The sequence below is a fragment of the Toxorhynchites rutilus genome, chromosome 3, assembly GCF_029784135.1.
Source record: "Toxorhynchites rutilus septentrionalis strain SRP chromosome 3, ASM2978413v1, whole genome shotgun sequence".
Lineage (NCBI taxonomy): Eukaryota > Metazoa > Arthropoda > Insecta > Diptera > Culicidae > Toxorhynchites > Toxorhynchites rutilus.
This window is the reverse complement of record NC_073746.1, coordinates 253064762-253086316: the sequence shown is the minus strand read 5'-3', so window position 1 is coordinate 253086316 and position 21555 is coordinate 253064762. Positions and strand designations below refer to the sequence as shown.

Sequence of the window (21555 nt, the reverse complement as noted above, 5' to 3'; positions counted from 1 at the left end):
GATTCAAATGATAGAGGAGATCACGCACTTTAAATCTACATCATCAAACTCAAGATTTTCGTGTGATATCAGGAAAAAAGTCGAAAATATGTTTTTCATTTTTTCGACTTATCATGGAATCGATCCAATAAATTTCGGGGGATGAGTGTTACGTAAGAGGTATGGTCCAGTCCTTAGATTCAAATGATAGAGGAGATCACGCACTATAAATTTTCACCATCAAACTCAAGATTTTCTTGTGATATCAGGAAAAAACTCGAAAATATGTTTTTCATTTTTTCGACTTTTCATGGAATCGATTCACTAAATTTCGGGGGATGAGAGTTACGTAAGAGGTATGGTCCAGTTCTTAGTTTCAAATAATAGAGGAGATCACACACTACAAATCTACATCATCAAACTCAACATTTTCGTGTGATATCAGGAAAAAAAAACGAAAATATATATTTAATTCTTTCGATTTTACATGGAAACGATCCACTAAATTTCGTGGGATGAGAGTTACGTAAGAGGTCCTTCAGAGTTTTCCGAAAATTTTCAATTGTCATGTTTGGTTGGAATATATTTGGTTGAATATGTGTATTATTTTTATGGGAGGATTCCAGAGGAGGGAGGGGTGTTATACCATCATAAAAAAAATTCTCGTACATAAAAACCCTCACATCCCAGATTTGGCTCCATTTGCTTGATCAGTTCTCGAGTGATGCAAGAAGTTTATGTTCCATTTGTATGGCAGTCCCCTTGCCCTTAGAGAAGGGGTTGGATGTGTCGAATCACCATAGAAACATTTGTTGCTTCCTAAAACCTCCAAATGCAAATTTTGGTTCAATTTGCCTGATTAGTCCCGAGTTATGCAATCCACCCCCATCCCTCTGATACCTCCACATGCACAATTTTGATTTCGTTTGTTTGATTGATTCTCGAGTAATGCCCCCCCCCCCCTCCTTAGGGAGAAGGGGTCAGAATCAGACAGACAGACAGACAGACAGACAGAAATCCATTTTTATATATATAGAAGATAGAAGATAGATATGGTTGTCCTTAAAAGAGCCGTTTTTTTATGAACTGGCCATCCTTTAAACGGGTTGTAAGAAATTCACTAGCAGAAAGAATCCGGAACCATGAATAGTTGATGATGTTAAAGAAATATAGACATATGTTAAAGACAGCATGTTCTCCTTCGTTGCTTCGTCGGTATTATCCTTGATGGGATCATTGCCGATGGTGGGTCGTAAAGGGTGTGTCACATCAAATTGCATCACGGAAAAAACGCTGTAGAAATTCGCCCAGTAGACCGATCCTTTTGAAAATTTTAGACAGTAAAATAAAAACTATTAAACAACTTTTGACATTTTCTTTTCATTCATACTTCGAGCCCAAGCCCGTATGCTCGCACCTTCCTCTTTACCCCGTCCATAAGGTTCTGTACAACGTCAGGTTGTAGTTTTTTTTTAACAGAAATCCATTTTCTCTTGAAGTCCGCCTCCGATTTGACAACTTTTGGGTTCTTCCGGAGGGCCTGCTTCATAATCGCCCAATATTTCCCTATTGGGCGAAGCTCCGGCGCGTTGGGCGGGTTCATTTTCTTTGGCACGAAGGTGACCCCGTTGGCTTCGTACCACTCCAACACGTCCTTTGAATAGTGGCACGAAGCGAGATCCGGCGAGAAGATGGTCGGGCCCTCGTGCTACTTCAATAGTGGTAGTAAGCGCTTCTGTAGGCACTCCTTAAGGTAAACCTGCCCGTTTACCGTGCCGGTCATCACGAAGGGGGCACTCCGCTTTCCGCAAGAGCAGATCGCTTGCCACACCATGTACTTTTTGGCAAACTTGGATAGTTTCTGCTTGCGAATCTCCTCCGGAACGCTGAATTTGTCCTCTGTGGAGAAGAACAACAGGCCCGGCAGCTGGCGAAAGTCCGCTTTGACGTAGGTTTCGTCGTCCATTACCAGGCAATGCGGCTTCGTCAGTATTTCGGTGTACAGCTTCCGGGCTCGCGTCTTCCCCACCATGTTTTGCCTTTCGTCGCGGTTAGGAGCCTTCTGAACCTTGTATGTACGCAGGCCCTCCCGCTGCTTGGCCCGCTGAACGAATGAACTTGACAAATTCAGCTAATTGGTGACATCTCGGACCGAACTTCTCGGATCACGTCTAAACTGCTTAACTACGCGCTTGTGATCTTTTTCACTGACGGAGCATCCATTTTTGCCGTTCTTCACCTTCCGGTCGATGGTTAGGTTCTCGAAGTATCGTTTTAGTACTCTGCTGACCGTGGATTGGACGATTCCCAGCATCTTACCGATGTCCCGATGTGACATCTCCGGATTCTCGAAATGAGTGCACAGGATTAATTCACGATGCTCTTTTTCGTTCGACGACATTTTTCCAAATTTACGAAAAATTGACAGTGAAGCATGGCCAACGTGATTTATACACTCTTATCTGATTATAAGCGAAAGCTGAAGATATAATTCCTAAAAATTAAATTTCTACAGCGTTTTTTCCGTGATGCAATTTGATGTGACACACCCTTTAATCGCTTTTAATCGTCTTTTCCGACGTAATTCCTCAAGTATTCACTGCACATCGCTACTGTCACATAATAAAACTCATTAAAAATAGCGTTTTCACATAGAAATCTTAGCCAACTAAATGTAAACACAATTGTCCATGTAACACTGACGGAAGTATTGGATGTGCACCTTAATTCATTCCGTCGTTGCATGAAAAACACATTTATTTGCATAATAAAATGAATGAATTCATTACTAAAAGTATTGGCCATCGCTGGCCAGTACTTTTTTCCATCTTTCAGGCTTTCATTTCGGAGTATCAACGATCTCACTAGCCCACTCTACCTCAATGGTTCAAGGTGCTATTAATAGTCGACGGCGATATCTGATATTTGCTGAATCGTGGAGTATCAATCTGTCAATCAAATATGTTTTACAAGTATTTGAGCTTTGTAAAACAAGTTCAATTTTTACTGCGTTGAAAATGTCGAGCTTCGTTGCAAATAAGCACCATTTGCGAGGATTTTGAATTTTTTGTTTCCATTGAAAGAAAAATGCAGCAGAGGTGCATCGAATTTTTGTGGAAGTTTACGGTGACTCTGCATCATCGCAAAGATTTTGTAGGGAATGGTCTGGGCGATTTAAAACCGTCACGTCGGGGTCAACCGGTAAAGTTTAAACTCGAATTAGAATTAGAGATATTATTCGATCAAGATTCGTGTAAAACGTAAACTGAGCTCGCAGAATTATTAGAAGTAAATCGACAAGCTATTGCTAAACGACTCAAAGCAACAGGATACAACCATTAGCAAGGAAAGTATGCTCCATATGAATTGAAAACGGGAGATGTCTGCATATACCTTTAACCTTCCAAACGTGCGAATTTCGTACATATATTGGAAATCACAACGGAAGTGCACCCGTGGCCGAGTGGTTGGCGTCTCACATTATCATGCCGGGTGTTCGGGTTCGATTCCCGTTCTGGCCGGGGGATTTTTCGTCAAATAAATTTCTTTCGACTTGCACTGTGGTCACGCGTATTCTAGAGCTTGCCCCTCGGAATACATTCAAGACGTGTTATTTGGCTTAAGAAATCTCAACTAAGTATTAATGAATGACGCTAGTTAATGCATACGTTGAGACGGCAAAAGTTCCACAGGGAACGTTAACGCCATTCAAGAAGAAGAAGCATCACCAGGGTTTATTTTTAACCTGCCACTTTGAAAAACGATACACAACATCGTGTACACGCTAAAGGTTCTAAGACTTGTAGATAACGTTGGCTTTTCGGGCAACATCGTATTAAGGTTTTAAATCTGTTTTATATCGTCCGATATTACGTGTACCGGCTCGGATCCAACTAATTATTCTTATCGAGAATTCTCTCAACAATACTTGTCTGGTAAGAAGCGTGACGCTTTTGCTACGTGTCGTGTCGGATAATATGAAACAAGCTTTAGCTGAAACACACAATGAAAAACACTGATTTTCTAATGATGAATATTGTTGTTCTTTCATCGATTTATTATGTTATATACATACTTCTGCCAAATATCAGGAGATGGAGTTATCAACCGATCGAGTGCTGTCCAATTTACCTGTAAGTAAAAGAAATAGTCCTTATTAATTTTACTATTAAACCCAGTTTCGAGAGGAGTGTATGAGTAATGAAATTTACTTTATCAATGTATGAAAAATAAAATATCTAAAATGTGATACGGTTTCAAAAACATTTGAAATATTATATTTACGGAAAATATTCCTGATGAATTTTTTCTGCAAACTGTATTATGTGTTATTTAAAAAAATATTTTTATCAAGTATTCTAAATCAAAGACTGATTGGTTGAGACTCCCATTGTAAATAATATTCCTAGACTGAAAATATACGTGACCAATACAAGACGGAGGCAACTCAATTGCCTTCAAATCCCCCGGCCATGAACGAATTCTAGAATCGGATAATCGGAACAAATGTTCCTCCAGTCTCTTGAGCTTTTAATTTACGATATCCGGACTACAAATGTTGAAAGATCATTTAGCTAATATTATCCTCTCAAAATACCCATAAATCATTTGACGATGGCACAAAGAGAATGCTTGACGAGATTTATTTTATTTCAATAATCCCATCAATAGATGGATAGAGAAAAAAATGAATCCAGTGCTTACCTTCGGTACTGCAAGTGACCTAATAATAGAGGCACTAAAATCCATTGGAATCATACAAGTGCCACTCAAGACGAATATTCTGTCGAGTCGAAAGCTAAACATCATGACATTCAATTGTCTGGCATGCTTAATTTTGCAGGAGGGCAAAACTGAGATGAAATATGTAGGAGACACCTTACAAAAACGTTGATTTTTGTCGTGAATTTCACAAAAGAATATAAAGCTATATATAGCTATTTGTGGTATATAAAATATATACCAAAAATGGATAGTCTAAACCTCTTTTTATAAAAAAAACTTGTTTTTGAGGCAGAAATTTTGCAAAATGAATGTGTCCGGCATTTTTGAAAAAATAAGAATGAGTCGTAAAAGACGGACATTTGACGGAAAAGATGGACACTAACTAGAAATTCAAGTTTATTTACTCGATAAGTTTTGGAGGTTTTCAAATAAGCCTTAAAAAATGATCGAACAAAATGGCTTGACTAAAATCCCCTAGAAGGGCTTGTAATTTTTCTCAATTTATCACGTCTAAAATAGCTTCCGGCCTTTGGAATGACAAATTCGGATTACGTTCGAAAAACCGCTATGCTGATTCGTCCATAATATCTGGTTGCTCTTGCAAACGTAGTTAGTGGACATCTGTTAAAAAAGAAGTAGGGGGTAATCAAATTGTTTTCAAAACAAAATGTTTATGTTGCCCTTCGGTGGAGTGCCCGTCTTACTCGATTTGATTAGTGTTTTTTTTTCCAATATTTCTGGAGTAAAAATGAGAAAACTCACTGCTAATTCGATAAACTGGAAGAAAAGTGATGGTAAAACAGACACATAACGAAAAATACCCCAAAAATATTCGATAACAATGAGAACCTTATTTTCTGCAGGCGAATTTACATCGAGCTGCTCTTTGTAGATTACTTACATTTACAATTTTAACAAAAGGCCAGCTAGGTGTACTCAGTGAGTGTCAAAGGTATTTATACACTGTATGTATGATATTGTATATCATTGAAATTTAAAATGGAAATGTAATTTATCAATCCTAAAGGGTGTGTCACATCAAATTGTATCACGGAAAAAAACGCTGTAGAAATTCGCCCAGACCGATCCTTTTGAAAATTTTAGACAGTAAAATAAAAACTATTAAACAACTTTTGGCATTTTCTTTTTATTCATACTTCGAGCCCAAGCCCGTCTGCTCGCACCTTCCTCTTTACCCCGTCCATAAGGTTCTGTACAACGTCAGGTTGTAGTTTTTTTTTAACAGAAATCCATTTTCTCTTGAAGTCCGCCTCCGATTTGACAACTTTTGGGTTCTTCCGGAGGGCCTGCTTCATAATCGCCCAATATTTCTCTATTGGGCGAAGCTCCGGCGCGTTGGGTGGGTTCATTTCCTTTGGCACGAAGGTGACCCCGTTGGCTTCGTACCACTCCAACACGTCCTTTGAATAGTGGCACGAAGCGAGATCCGGCCAGAAGATGGTCGGGCCCTCGTGCTGCTTCAATAGTGGTAGTAAGCGCTTCTGAAGGCACTCCTTAAGGTAAACCTGCCCGTTTACCGTGCCGGTCATCACGAAGGGGGCGCTCCGCTTTCCGCAAGAGCAGATCGCTTGCCACACCATGTACTTTTTGGCAAACTTGGATAGTTTCTGCTTCCGAATCTCCTCCGGAACGCTGAATTTGTCCTCTGCGGAGAAGAACAACAGGCCCGGCAGCTGACGAAAGTCCGCTTTGACGTAGGCTTCGTCAGCATTTCGGTGTACAGCTTCCGGGCTCGCGTCTTCCCCACCATGTTTTGCCTTTCGTCGCGGTTAGGAGCCTTCTGAACCTTGTATGTACGCAGGCCCTCCCTCCGGCCCTCCTGCTTGGTCCGCTGGACGAATGAACTTGACAAATTCAGCTTATTGGCGACATTCCGGACCGAACTTCTCGGATCACGCCTAAACTGCTTAACTACGTGCTTGTGATCTTTTTCACTGACGGAGCATCCATTTTTGCCGTTCTTCACCTTCCGATCGATGGTTAGGTTCTCGAAGTATCGTTTTAGTACTCTGCTGACCGTGGATTGGACGATTCCCAGCATCTTACCGATGTCCCGATGTGACAACTCCGGATTCTCGAAATGAGTGCGCAGGATTAATTCACGACGCTCTTTTTCGTTCGACGACATTTTTCCAAATTTACGAAAAATTGACAGTGAAGCATGGCCAACGTGATCTATACACTCTTATCTGATTATAAGCTGAAGCTGAAGATATAATTCCTAAAAATTAAATTTCTACAGCGTTTTTTCCGTGATGTAATTTGATGTGACACACCCTTTACATAGCTGTCCATCTTTCCCACCCTGTCCGTCTTTCTCCACATTCCCCTACAAGTTTAGATGGGGCAAGAATACTTCGTCGGTTTTTACCATCGTGTATGGCGCTTTTTGACTCGACCCTCTCCGTTTTTTTTTTATATAAGGCACTTATGATGGAAGCTACCCAAATCCCCAAAATAATTTTTTTATTATCATATGACCAATTTAAATCACAAAAAGGACGTAAAATCATTGATCGTTGATTCTTTCAATAAATTGTAATTCAAAATCCAAATATATTTGCTGGATATTTTTTTTTTAGATTTAAGTATGATGTTTGGGGGTCTCCGTAGCCACATTGGTTGCGCGTTCGCTTAGTAAGCGATAGATCGTGAGTTCAAAACTCAGGGCCCTCATTGACCATCTTTGTGTTGTTACAGAATAGCTACGTCCACGCAACAATCATCAGGGATGGAGATCGATCCACGGTCGAAATAAGATCGATTCATCCATACAACTGCTCTGCTCTGCTCTGCAAGACACATCGGGCTGCTGTTCTATAAATAACTCAACAATGATCAATCAACTGTCTCCGCTGTCCGGTGCTCCAACTGGATAATGGAAGAACAGAAAGAATACTCTTACGCCTAAATGGCTACTGTGTGAATGTACCATAGGTAATGGTATAGAAGGAATACTGGCGAATGACAACTGTGTAATGTGCTAATTATAGATATATGAGAACCATGTGACATGTACACGATTAAAATTCGGCTCTGTTACATCTAAAATGCAAATGAGCCTTAAATAAATAAATGGGATAAAAAAAAGTATGATGTTTGACAAAGTTCTTGGAAAATTGATAAACTATATAAGAAAAATAACTATTTAAATGCACTGTTAAAAAATAATACTAAAAAATTTAATTTAATATTAAAAACTCTTTCACTTCAAAACACCCAATCTCAGTTTTTTTTTGTATTTTTTATCGGAAAATCATTCAATTTTAACAAAGCTGGATGTACAGTGGTGCCGTGGTAAACTCACTAAAATGAAGATATGAAATGTTTAACAGTTATGAATTTTAATTCTCTGTGAAATCGTAACCATCAAAGAAAAAAAACTTAAAAAATAAAATCTATATGCTAACCAACAAGAAAAACGTTTACTATAAACTGTTCTTTCCTAGGATTAACCGATTTCAAAAAGTGACTTGGCCATTTCGTGAAATAACACGATCACCAAACTTGGTTTTCAATAAATCGATTGTTGAATTCACTGTGTGACTTGTGGCGCCATCCTGTTGAAACCACATACTGTCCAAGTCCAAATTGACCAATTCGGGCCAAAAATATTCGGTTATCATTGAACGGTAGCGATTTCCATTGACAGTAACGTGCCTTGATCATCACGGAAGAAGTACGGCCCCTATGACGACGCCGGACCATAAGCCGCACCAAACCGTAATTTTTTCGGGACACAATAGTGACTTATGGAGTATGTGTGGATTTCTGCCTGACCAATAACGCATATTTTGTTATCGACGAAGCCATCCAGACAGAAATGAGCCTCATCGCTAAAGATGATTTTTCCATGAAAATCCGGATCCAGATTTTCAACTTGTTGCTCAGCCCAATTCGCGAACATACGACGTTTCTGGTGGTCAAGCGGCTTCAGTTCTTGCGTCAATTTGATCTTGCAAGGATGTAGGCCAAGATTTTTTCGCAAAAATCGCCACAACGACGTCACAGAGATGCCCAACGCTTGAGAACGACGTGTGAGAGACTGATTTGGGTCTCCCTCAATTGATGCGCTAGCGGCAGCAATATCCTCGACACTACGCGCACTTATTTATCTCACTGGCACGGGAACATTTTGTACTTTGCCTGTGGATTCAAATTTTTCCACTAGAAGCTCAGTTGTTGATCTGGCAGGACGATTATGACGACCATAACATGGACGTAGCGCTCTTAAAGTTGAGGCCATTGACTCCGAATTTCGGTAGTAAATTTAAATAATCTCGACTCGTTATTGGATCGTATATCTTTCCATTGTGAAATGGCAAACCTTATTGAAGAGAAATGTCAAGAGAGCGGGAAAAAATATGACGTCGTTTGCTGTTCCTATCGGTCTACTTTTGTAGTGTCCCTATTGAAATACCCTTTATAACGTTTTGTCTTAGGATTGACCGATTTCAAGAAGTATTTTCAAAAAATCATATCTCCATTTTGGTGAGTTTATATCGTCATAATGATACGTCAAACTTCGATAAATTGGAAGGGTTTACCAATGAAAATACACAGCCATTCCATGCCAAACCGATATAGTGGTTCTCAGATGTTCGTGCAAAGTGGCAGATTTGTTCCCTGTCTCAAAATATTAGACCCTTCTTTTATTAGGGTGCCCAATTCTATTTTAGGGTGGTTCGAAAAATCAATTTTTTTCCTATTTTCCAAAAATGACTTTTTTCCGAAAATATATAGGTTTTGAACTACTGAACCGATTTAGATGATAGACATATCAAGATAAAGCCAATTAGCAAGCCTTTTAAAAAAAATAGCACAAATAACATATTCAGCGAGTAGTATACCTGAAAAAAAATTAACCTAAAATGTTCTTTGCGATGTCTATTTTACTGTAGTTTTTATCCCAGGTTTGTCTTGTCTTGATTTTTGAGTCAAAAAGCATTTTTTTTACAAAAAATGTCGCCATTTTGTCAAAAATAAATATTTTGTAAAAATCCTACGTACGATGACAGGAAATATAAAGGGTGTGTCACATCAAATTGCATCACGGAAAAAACGCTGTATAAATTCGCCCAGTAGACCGATCCTTTTGAAAATTTTAGACAGTAAAATAAAATCTATTAAACAACTTTTGGCATTTTCTTTTTATTCATACTTCGAGCCCAAGCCCGTCTGCTCGCACCTTCCTCTTTACCCCGTCCATAAGGTTCTGTACAACGTCAGGTTGTAGTTTTTTTTTAACAGAAATCCATTTTCTCTTGAAGTCCGCCTCCGATTTGACAACTTTTGGGTTCTTCCGGAGGGCCTGCTTCATAATCGCCCAATATTTCTCTATTGGGCGAAGTTCCGGCGCGTTGGGCGGGTTCATTTCCTTTGGCACGAAGGTGACCCCGTTGGCTTCGTACCACTCCAACACGTCCTTTGAATAGTGGCACGAAGCGAGATCCAGCCAGAAGATGGTCGGGCCCTCGTGCTGCTTCAATAGTGGTAGTAAGCGCTTCTGAAGGCACTCCTTAAGGTAAACCTGCCCGTTTACCGTGCCGGTAAACGAAGGAGGCGCTCCGCTTTCCGCAAGAGCAGATCGCTTGCCACACCATGTACTTTTTGGCAAACTTGGATAGTTTCTGCTTGCGAATCTCCTCCGGAACGCTGAATTTGTCCTCTGCGGAGAAGAACAACAGGCCCGGCAGCTGACGAAAGTCCGCTTTGACGTAGATTTCGTCGTCCATTACCAGGCAATGCGGCTTCGTCAGCATTTCGGTGTACAGCTTCCGGGCTCGCGTCTTCTCCACCATGTTTTGCCTTTCGTCGCGGTTAGGAGCCTTCTGAACCTTGTATGTACGCAGGCCCTCCCGCTGCTTGGTCCGCTGGACGAATGAACTTGACAAATTCAGCTTATTGGCGACATCCCGGACCGAACTTCTCGGATCATGTCTAAACTGCTTAACTACGCGCTTGTGATCTTTTTCACTGACGGAGTATCCATTTTTGCCGTTCTTCACCTTCCGGTCGATGGTTAGGTTCTCGAAGTATCGTTTTAGTACTCTGCTGACCGTGGATTGGACGATTCCCAGCATCTTACCGATGTCCCGATGTGACAACTCCGGATTCTAGAAATGAGTGCGCAGGATTAATTCACGACGCTCTTTTTCATTGACAGTGAAGCATGGCCAACGTGATCTATACACTCTTATCTGATTATAAGCGAAAGCTGAAGATATAATTCCTAAAAATTAAATTTCTACAGCGTTTTTTCCGTGATGCAATTTGATGTGACACACCCTTTATCCAAGGTTACGTAAAAAAATCATTGGTTGAAATCAGTCCAATAGAAAAACTTGTAGAATTCCCACTAGTTTACAAGCTTTTGGTTGTAAGGGTTGTTCAACAAACCGGTTGCGGCTATTCAGTGGACAGTCCAATTGACACCAATATATTTTTTGTTTGTTAAATAATATATACCTAATAAAGCTGTGATATCAAATTAATCATAGTAATTTATTTTCTCGTTGGAAAAAATCGCGAAAATCACATACTTTCTATGATGTTCATAGTGTACTACCCCCTTAAGCAGGTAATATTACTTTATGTTTTTACTCTGAGGGTCATTAAATAAAACGAAGAAAATTATAGCATGAACCCGAATAGGTGTCACGGGTTAAATGTGATTACATTAAATCAAAGATTCATATTAAGAAATATATCATATTAATCCAGATCAAATCTAATCATTTTTTCATTGATAACAATACACCAAAAATTGTGAATCTGTCACGGCTGGCACGCACCATATTCTGAGGGCTTTGCTCCCAAATATATTGACCAAAATTTGCTTGGACTGGTTCTGTTTAAAGGAATGTGACAGACCTTCGACTTTCCTCATGAGAAACATGAGGAAGAAAATGATTCTTCAAAACCTCGATGTAATATCCTGTGTTGACTTTAGCGTTAGGTTCTATATAAAGGAGCAAAAAGTTTACCTTTTCACGACATGCCTTCCAAACCAACACGCTCTGAGAGCATTCTTCTTTCGGAATATCAGATCTTTGACATAACCACGGACATTTTTCTGATTAGTACAGTCCTGAATAAAAAACAAATATTCATCTGTGCCAGATGACAATTGTTTCGATCCTAATAGATGATGTTTCCACTCGGAAAGTCTTTTCCGGTATGATTCCGCAAATATCAATTTTCCATTGCCACATTATAGTCATATTCAGCGGGAACTATTAAAATCTGTTTTCAATTGATTCATTGAAACCTTACTGAAGATAGCATTTTTACACGGATTTGGTAGCCAGTTTAATATAATCACAAATTTTAACGTCACGATATGAAAAGAAGTTATGGAAACTCAGCTATCACGCACACTACGCTCGTCAACTCCACCATCTACAACACCTATATTTCCTGCTCACGGATATAAGAGCAAAATAAAAGACACTTTGCAAATAAGCACGCATCAAATATTTCACGCACTTCACGTTATCCGTTTTACATCCGTCAGAAAACACTTTCCGTGTGTCGCGTAGTCGATCTTGTGATAAATTGTTAGAACGATGCACAGCAAACCAAAAAAACATATTTTCATGTGAAAATTACCCTGTTGATGTAAATCGTACATGAAATATCAGGACACTTAATCTGGGACACACTGTAGGTAAAAAAATTACAAGCAAGGATATATATCATAATAACTCTAAGAAAGCGTTTCCCAGATATTGAGTATTTCCGGCGCTATAAAGATAAACGAAATGATAGTATGATAACTCGCAGACCTTGATACACGGCTCGACTTCGCAAGACGAAGATTATGACATCTTCTCAATATCAGGCAATAACAGAACAGTATCGTTGTACAGTTCAATTTTGAACCGGAATATATACGTTCGCAGTATATCGTGGCACCAAAGTTGCTTGTTTCTGCGAATAAGGGATACTCGTGGTTCGAGATAAAAAAAAAACAATGATCCCGACCAGGATATTACATTCTTGTCTTCTTTGGTCACATGGAGTGTGTCAGTGTGCACGACGGAAGCTCCGCTACGAGAGTGGGCAATGGCAATTTCACAACAATTGTTATGATGGGAAAATAATGAAGTCGTTCGAGGTGGATAGTTTTTTTCATACTTCCTCTCGTGGAAAACTTGCAAGCTTCGCAAAATATAAGTATTTTGCTAAATTGAATGCAGTGAATTATCTTATATCGAATGCGAGATAAAACTGGACAATTTATTTTCAACTCAATGCGCTCTGATACTGCTACGAAATTTGAGAAACATTCAATTCAGATATTCAGATAGACTAACTAATGAAATAGAGAAAATTGCATGAACCCTCCATCGGTGTTTATGATGATAGAAAACGTGATTGTTTAGTAATCAGTTTTAACTTCTATCAACATTTAATCAACGAACAAAATTTGTTTTCTGCTCATTCAATCAAATTAAAATTCAAATAACCTTGTTTCGGTGGAAAGGAAGCTCATACATTACTTGTGAATGTGATTGTGCCCAACGTTTACAAGCACTTAACGTACACATCATCTTTGTCCTTCGATGATTCAAAGCTGCCGCCCCTTATTTACACAAAGCGTTCGTTCGTTCACCTGAACATTCAAATTTACGATACTGGGAATGGCAACTTATAAAGTCGGGCTGAAATTTCCATATACTCAATCACCGTTTTCAACTCCTACCGCCCTGTGCTGCTTTCCATACGGTTGTAAACTCTCAACCCTCTTCAATGTCAAATGTCACCAAGCGGGAAACCCGTCGGGGGAGACGAAAAACCTTCCTAGCTTCGGAGAATGATTGCCATTTCGTCATCGACCGCGGCGGAGAAGCATAAAAAAATGTTATGAATTGGAAATTAACCTGATTTTTCCGCAGTGGACTCGCACAACATCGCAAAGCATTCGGCCTTCGGCAGCCATTTTCAACCATTGAACCATTCTAAAGTAGGGACCCGAAAGGGATGATGTTATGACTTTTGCAAATTTATGGAAAGCCCTTTTGTGGTAGAATGAAGCTATTCTTTTTTTTCTTGCTCGATAGCTTCTAATCGAATCGAATAGGTCTTCGGGATGACGCTTTCCGTGTAACGGGTCAGTGACGTTTTTGTTATTGCATGAACGATAATAGAATATGGAATGGGATAAGTATGGGGCATTAATTTGCATTTAAATATTATTATAATTGAATCTATAGTAATACCCAATTGATAAAGGTATCATTTAGGTCCGCTAATAGCTGACTGAGTTTATTTCCTTTTTCAACATATCAAGTATTCACTAGAAATGACCAAATTTAGCATTGCACAAGAGAATACCATGTAAGCAAGTTGAGATTGTCCGGTTTTTTTCGATGAAGAAAAAAATTCTTTCCCAATTTTCAGTGTGGAACACATGAAAAACTCATGAAAACATATAATTGAATACATTGCGATTCAATCAACTGACGGCCACCCAATTTTTCTCACGAAACTAAAATAAAAGCAAGATTTACGCTGATTTAAGGCTTCGCAAAACACAACAAATTACATTCCATTGGTAAAATAAATAAGCTAACGAACAGTTGCTGTACTCCAGTACTCCACCCAATAGTTGGAAAAAAAACCGTTTACCGACCGATTCGTTCTAGCAGTGTTTTCCTTGCCGGCTACGGCACGATTCGCATCCAACAGCTTACGTTCGATTTGTTTGTGTTTGGCATTAACACTTAGTTAGGAAGTCATTCACGGTTCCATCTAGAGTCATGTACAGGTGAAACGTAAATAACTCACAGTCACTCCGGAAGATAACGAAATTTCATAACAATTTAATTATTTTTGTTTTATTGATTGTGAGGGTTGAGGAAAAAGCAGTCCATTTTTTTCTCCCTGTAAATATTGAACTCGAATAAATTAAAAACGTTGCCATCAAGTTATTTTTTGAGTGATTTTTCTCAAAATTTTACTGAATCAAGCTAAGAGTGTATAGACTCATAGTAGGCATTGGTTGCTAGGATAAGTTTATTGGTTTACATCATGGTTTAGCCGGAGCAAGCGCGTAACTATTCCATTTTCTCGGCAGGAATTGTATTCCTCGATTGACCGGAATGAAGGTAAAATCAAGAAGAAGTCCAAATTCCACAAAAAAAATTCTCGTCGTGGGCTTGTTGTGGACTGAAAAGCAAAACTTTTGTTACTTCTGGAGTCATGAGCCAATAAATTTACCAGGAGAAGTGTCAACGGAGCAGAAGTGCGTTTTCTGGAGCAGAACAACGTGGATTGCCTACTTGGGCCGGACCAAGGAAAGTGAAGTGGAAGGTAAAGCGTAATGTCAGAATTGCCGTTCGGACGTATCCCGTAAGTTTGAACTTATTTACATAGATGGTATCCAAACAACACTAAACATTGACTACAGTTTCGCCGGCACGGTTGATTGTCGTTATGAACCAGCACAAAAAACAAAGCTGCAAATTATGCGCCAGTGGAGGTTCCACGATCAAAGCACTCCCTGAATCACATTAGCCGAGCCAGCTGGCGGAAGCATATGCATAAAGGTTACTAGGTTACTATTTTCAACGACAACTGTTTATTTATTATACTGCTTCAAATACCTTGGACGAAATCAAGTGTAACCATACCAACGTAAGTAATAACATAAACAAATCCAAACTTTTCGTCTTGCCATTCCTCATACGTCTTTTCTATATAGTGTAAATTACGAGCCACCTGTTAACTCCACCATCTTGGGCCGGACTAGACAACCTGCTGCTACCTAAATTCCACTAAACAGTGGCACATCGATAATAGCGTTACTGATGTTTTCAAGGAGATGAACTAAGACAATACTCTGGAACTGATCCGGGCCAATTGGGGAATACCGGTTAGCTGTCAAGCATATTCTGAGGAAATCAAGCTTGACTCATTCCAGTTGTATCCCGGGATTTTTTTTCTGTATTATAGTGACTTTCAACACTTTTGGCTGGTTCGTCACTTTAACTTTAATTTTTGATAGAATGTCGGGAGTGAGAATTGAACTCGTGGCCTAGAGCGTGAGAGGTACGGGAGTAATCCGCCGGCTTTTTTCGATCACACTACGGAGTTAATTTATTACAACTATCGCAAACGCTTCTTTTCGTCAATGAACCGTTTCTTTCTAAGCATAGATTAGAATGAAATTTTGAACGATAATGACATAAACAATGCTGCATCATCCATGTCAAATGTTTTGCCTTACGCAATTGAGCGATTCGTTCCCAAAAGGATGACTAGTAAAACACCGTTTCCACCGTGGACAAATCGTAATTTAAAACAACTAAAGTCAATCAAAAGATCCAACCTGAATTTTTTTTCTCAATATTGCTGTGACTATTGGAGAAAGTGGTATTCAGTTTCGAACAAAAATTACAAACGATTAAACAATGTTTTGTATGTCGCTTACCAAAATCGTACTCAAATGAACTTACGTGTCAACCCAAGAGGTTTCTGGAAATATGTTGACAGCCAGAGAAAAGACGTCGGTTTGCCTACTACGATGATGCGCTATAATGATGTGGCTGCCACCATAGAAGGTATCTGCGAGTTTTTCCGAGAACAATTTAGCGGAGTCTTTGTCAACGAAAATCTTAGTAGCGATCAAGTATCTGCAGCTATTAACAACGTACCCAGCCTATCACCTGTCAGAGATTATCCCGTAATAAATGTAGCTATTGTACACAATGCCTGTAAAGCTACTCGCTCGATTGAAAACAAAAAAAAAACTTTGAAGTAGCTCGGCGGCGGGTAGCCCCATACATGTAATTCAAATGTCAAATTTCGTGGCATGGGTTCGTTCGTAATTCTTCGGATCGATTGACGTTTACTCGCTACCCTGTAACTCACAACGTCTAAATCCGGCTTTACGCAAATTGCCGTGGAATGATCCAATAAACCTCCCTATGCACCGATGATCGCAAACTGATAGGACTGGAATCATTAGCCTCGCGGAGAAATGTTGCCAAGGCCCTACGTACTTCTGACTTGATGACATCGAACATCGATTGTCCAGAGCTGCTTCGGTTGATCAATTACAACGTCAATCGCCATCATTTACGCTCTCAGAACTTTATATACCTCCCATCAACAAGAACGAATTACGGATATAACGAACCTGTTACTAGCATGTGCCGCGTGTTTAACCGTTGTAGTTCTTGTTTTGACTTTCATATTTCTCGTTCGTCCCTCGAAAAACTGTATTTTGTTGTTCTCAATAAATGTTATACCTACTGTTAATTAGTCTGAAGTAGCAATAATCCCCTCTGTTCCGCGCGGCGAATGGGTTTAGATGGTAAAGTTTCTCGCTTTATTTTGGAAGCCACATTACTTTTTAGCTCCTATTCGATACTAGAGTTGATAACATATGAGAACACTACTCCAAATCTCACCTAGTGACAAACTATAGTCACCCCATTCGCCTTCGGGAACACCGTGACTTGAGCCATCTCACGTCATTCCCCTTGTAGAATAGGGGGGAATATCAGTAGTTTTAGTCGTAGTTTCCAATTGTAGTGTTTAATATTCATCATCAGAAAGCATAAGGGCACCTATGTAGAGCCCGTTGTCTTGGTAAATAAAATTAAATGTTACCACTACGCCAGATCGTCTCCACTATCTCGGAATTGGTTAATGGTACACAAAATGTATTTATATAAATATGTAGACAATTTATTGAAACAAATGTTCCGATACAGTTTTAACGAACTTTCGTACTTTTCTTCGATTACCGCTTGGAATGGGGGGGGGGGGTTAATTTTGAATTATCTGAATTATCTAAATACATACTCATAGTAGCTACATCTAGTTACATAGTCGTTTTATTGATATCTATTTTTTTCGATTTTTTATGAGCTTCTAAACAGCAATTTTTCATGAAAAATTACGCATTTTTAACAACAATGGCCGCCATTTTGTTAATTTTTCGATACAAATGAAACACAAATTTCTATATTACTCGAGAATTATTCGAGAAAATGGAACCAGATTAGACATAATGAGGTTTTAGGGTGCAATAAATATTTCTATGGTAGTTAGACTCTCCACCCCCCTCTGCCATACAAATGATACACAAATTTCGCATTACTCGAAAATTAATCAAGCAATTAAAACCAAATTGGGCATATTGAGGTTTTAGGGTGCAATAAATGTTTCTATGATGGTTAGACTCTCCACCCCCTCTCTAAGGGGGGGCTGCCATACAAACGAAACACAAATTTCTGAATTACTCGAGAATTAATGAAGCAGACGAAACCAAATTTGGCATGTGGAGGTTTTAGGATGCAATAAATATTTCTGTGGTGGCTAGACACTCCTCCCGCTCTCTAAGGGTGCGCTGTAATACAAATGAAACACAGATTTCTGCATAATTTTGATGTGATGAAACGCACAGCTATATCTTCTTCTATCTATACAAAAAAGGGATCGCCAGATGTGTTGATAAGAGCAGAACTCGGGGAAGGAATTGTTCGATTTAGGGCTGTCTTCAGTCTATCATATTATCTGTATAAAACATTTATTCCATGTAACGGAGAAACATGTTATTTACAAGTGGTTGAAAAATCTTGAACGAGAATTGTGTCTGAAAATAATCTGATATTATAATGATGAGTTTTGTTAGAAATACTAGGAATTTTGTAGTAAACAGTAAATTCAACGGAGACGAATAGAAGATCAATCAGAACAGTTCTGCGATCGCTCATGGTAAGAAAACGTGAATATTTGAAGATATTGATAACAAAAAACAAATTATTGGCGGGACGAAGTTTGCCGGGTCAGCAAGTGTTTTATAAAAATGTGTTTTACTGAAATTAAAACAAGCCGAAAAGTAGAACATTTTTATCGATGCGGGTATAATGGACATGTAGTGGGGGGAATATGGACAGGTCAATAATATACGAAGCGTAGAAGTTTATCGCTCGCGAGAGAAAAAAATCCGCTCTCTCTCTCTCTCAATGTTTGTGCGTCCAGTAACTGAAACAAAGCAAACAAAACAAAAAGGAAAAGCAATATAAAAAAGAGTTCAATATTCTTCTATTCGCTTCCCATCATACATTGGATGTGCTTATGGATGTGACTACCCATTTCAACCCCACCAGTGCAATTATTCCAATAAATTAAATTTACCACTCACGAATGAATTTACTTTTCCGTACATACCTAATATCGCTTCTCTGTCAACTCACAAACCGAAATATAACCACGAGCGAATTAAATTTAGCAGTGAATCCACTCAAAATACTTAATATCGAAGCCGCAAAAATTACACCCACATCCACATCCACAATTATATTTGATTTTCGGTTTTTGTTTCCCTATTCCACTTTTGATCAGTATTCATTGTCATAGGATGGTTTAAATATTCTAGAATAGCATGTAGAAGGGGTTCCCATCAAAAGCAATTTTGAAATTCATAATGTAACTATAAAAATCAACCGCCTGTCCATCATACCCCCACCGTCCGTCTTACCCGCGGTTCCCCTACACATCCAGCTACCAGCATTATTTTTCCAGAGAGAGGTCCCTCCTTAAACAGCATTTTCTGCCGGTGCTCTAGAATCGCGGGTTTTCTGCATAAAAATGACTCCTAAATTAATATCGTATAGTTTTAGCAGCCCTAAAAAATATCCCCAGATACCTTTAGAAGTCTTTGGTTAAGCAAAATATTGAAATAATATTCCAAGTTCAGCGAAAAAAAAATTTCTGGGTAGCAATATAGTTGCCACGGCCTTATAAAGGGTTAAGAGAGAAAATTCGTCACAACCGGCCAGACATGTAAAAGGATATCCCTTGGATTTTACACCACGATAATGTACCAGCTCACCGATCATTCATTCAGAAACGATTTTTTTATCAAAAATGTAACGAATGTTTGGATAATTGAACAAGCACCGTACTCTGCAGATATGGCCCCGTGTATATATTTAAACGCGGTAAATATTTTACTCGTTGATGAGAATTTCAATAGATGTACCAAATTTGTCGCCAACGGGTCTTAGTTACTAGCTCAAGTCATTCCCATAATAAAACTTCATGCGTTGGAGAGTATAGCTGACGAAAAGAATTGTCGAGGAACACCTGCCGTAACGCTGTATTATATAGTAATTATACAGAATCAACTATTTATACCCACATTATGAAGGGTGTGTCACATCAAATTGCATCACGGAAAAAACGCTGTAGAAATTCGCCGAGTAGACCGATCCTTTTAAAAAATTTTAGACAGTAAAATAAAACCCATTAAACAACTTTTGGCATTTTCTTTTAATTCATACTTCGAGCCCAAGCCCGTATGCTCGCACCTTCCTCTTTACCCCGTCCATAAGGTTCTGTACAACGTTAGGTTGTAGTTTTTTTTTAACAGAAATCCATTTTTTCTTGAAGTCCGCCTCCGATTTGACAACTTTTGGGTTCTTCCGGAGGGCCTGCTTCATAATCGCCCAATATTTCTCTATTGGGCGAAGCTCCGGCGCGTTGGGCGGGTTCATTTCCTTTGGCACCAAGGTGACCCCGTTGGCTTCGTACCACTCCAACACGTCCTTTGAATAGTGGCACGAAGCGAGATCCGGCCAGAAGATGGTCGGGCCCTCGTGCTGCTTCAATAGTGGTAGTAAGCGCTTCTGTAGGCACTCCTTAAGGTAAACCTGCCCGTTTACCGTGCCGGTCATCACGAAGGGGGCGCTCCGCTTTCAGCAAGAGCAGATCGCTTGCCACACCATGTACTTTTTGGCAAACTTGGATAGTTTCTGCTTGCGAATCTCCTCCGGAATGATGAATTTGTCCTCTGCGGAGAAGAACGACAGGCCCGGCAGCTGACGAAAGTCCGCTTTGACGTAGGTTTCGTCGTCCATTACCAGGCAATGCGGCTTCGTCAGCATTTCGGTGTACAGCTTCCGGGCTCGCGTCTTCCCCACCATGTTTTGCCTTTCGTCGCGGTTAGGAGCCTTCTGAACCTTGTATGTACGCAGGCCCTCCCGCTGCTTGGTCCGCTGGACGAATGAACTTGACAAATTCAGCTTATTGGCGACATCCCGGACCGAACATCTCGGATCACGTCTAAGCTGCTTAACTACGCGCTTGTGATCTTTTTCACTGACGGAGCATCCATTTTTGCCGTTCTTCACCTTCCGGTCGATGGTTAGGTTCTCGAAGTATCGTTTTAGTACTCTGCTGACCGTGGATTGGACGATTCCCAGCATCTTACCGATGTCCCGATGTGACAACTCCGGATTCTCGAAATGAGTGCACAGGATTAATTCACGACGCTCTTTTTCGTTCGACGACATTTTTCCAAATTTACGAAAAATTGACAGTGAAGCATGGCCAACGTGATCTATACACTCTTATCTGATTATAAGCGAAAGCTGAAGATATAATTCCTAAAAATTAAATTTCTACAGCGTTTTTTCCGTGATGCAATTTGATGTGACACACCCTTTAATACGATTGGTCGAATGCGAATGCACCAACAATCGATTGGAACCGTTGTGATTCAATTTAGCGATTGTGATGTTGATTGATTCTGTCGAAGCCAGTAAGCAAAAAAGTCCGAACGCACAAATGGAAAACCGCGGGAGTTTCAGCACATGAACGTGAACCTGACTCTTGCCCTCGCGCATGGATTTTTGTTTATGGTTTATGCCAACTTCGAACGTTGCTATCTCGGTGCTCTATTGACATGGAGCATGTTGATTGATGGCGCGAGATCGTTCGAGTCCGCGCTGACATTGCACTTTCTGTGTCGGTCTTGCGTGGGAACGGATATGTTCCGCTAGCTTGATCGAGATGGATTTGGGTTTTGTG

The 21555-nt window shown here is 39.7% G+C and overlaps 1 protein-coding gene across 8 annotated transcripts in view; it reads right to left on the bottom strand.

Annotated features, from left to right (window-relative positions):
- The window catches only part of LOC129780319 (calcium/calmodulin-dependent protein kinase kinase 1), a 289361-nt gene that overhangs the window by 95671 nt on the left and 172135 nt on the right, over nt 1-21555 (bottom strand). For 3 of the 8 annotated variants that reach the window (XM_055788443.1, XM_055788444.1, XM_055788445.1), the window contains one exon: nt 4055-4110. The exons of the other annotated variants lie outside the window; for them this stretch is intronic. The gene's annotated coding sequence lies outside the window, so the exon portion shown is untranslated. The remainder of the gene's footprint in view (nt 1-4054; nt 4111-21555) is intronic. 8 annotated transcript variants of the gene reach the window in all.